Source organism: Acanthisitta chloris, unplaced genomic scaffold (assembly GCF_000695815.1).
Source record: "Acanthisitta chloris isolate BGI_N310 unplaced genomic scaffold, ASM69581v1 scaffold21987, whole genome shotgun sequence".
Lineage (NCBI taxonomy): Eukaryota > Metazoa > Chordata > Aves > Passeriformes > Acanthisittidae > Acanthisitta > Acanthisitta chloris.
The window spans coordinates 10,837-11,124 of NW_008683439.1; positions in this window are offsets into that span (position 1 = coordinate 10,837).

The window sequence follows — 288 nt, forward strand, 5'->3', positions numbered from 1 at the left end:
CCCCCAGCCACTTACTGCGCTCCCTGGGCACTGCAAACCCCTTGCCACTGGCGGCTTCGTGCCCCTGGGAGCTGGCAGCCACCTCAACACACCACCCCGTTCCGAGTCCTGCCGACTGCCTGCTCACCCCCTGCTCCATCCCCCGCGGGGGTCCCTGCCCGCGTTACCTTGCTGCGCCAGGGCTGTTTGGTGACCAGGTACGCGTCCGCCCACGGGTACCTCTCCCTCCAGCCGGGCCCCGGCGGGCGCTGGCCCAGGTATCGAGAGATGTCGAATCTCATCTGGCTC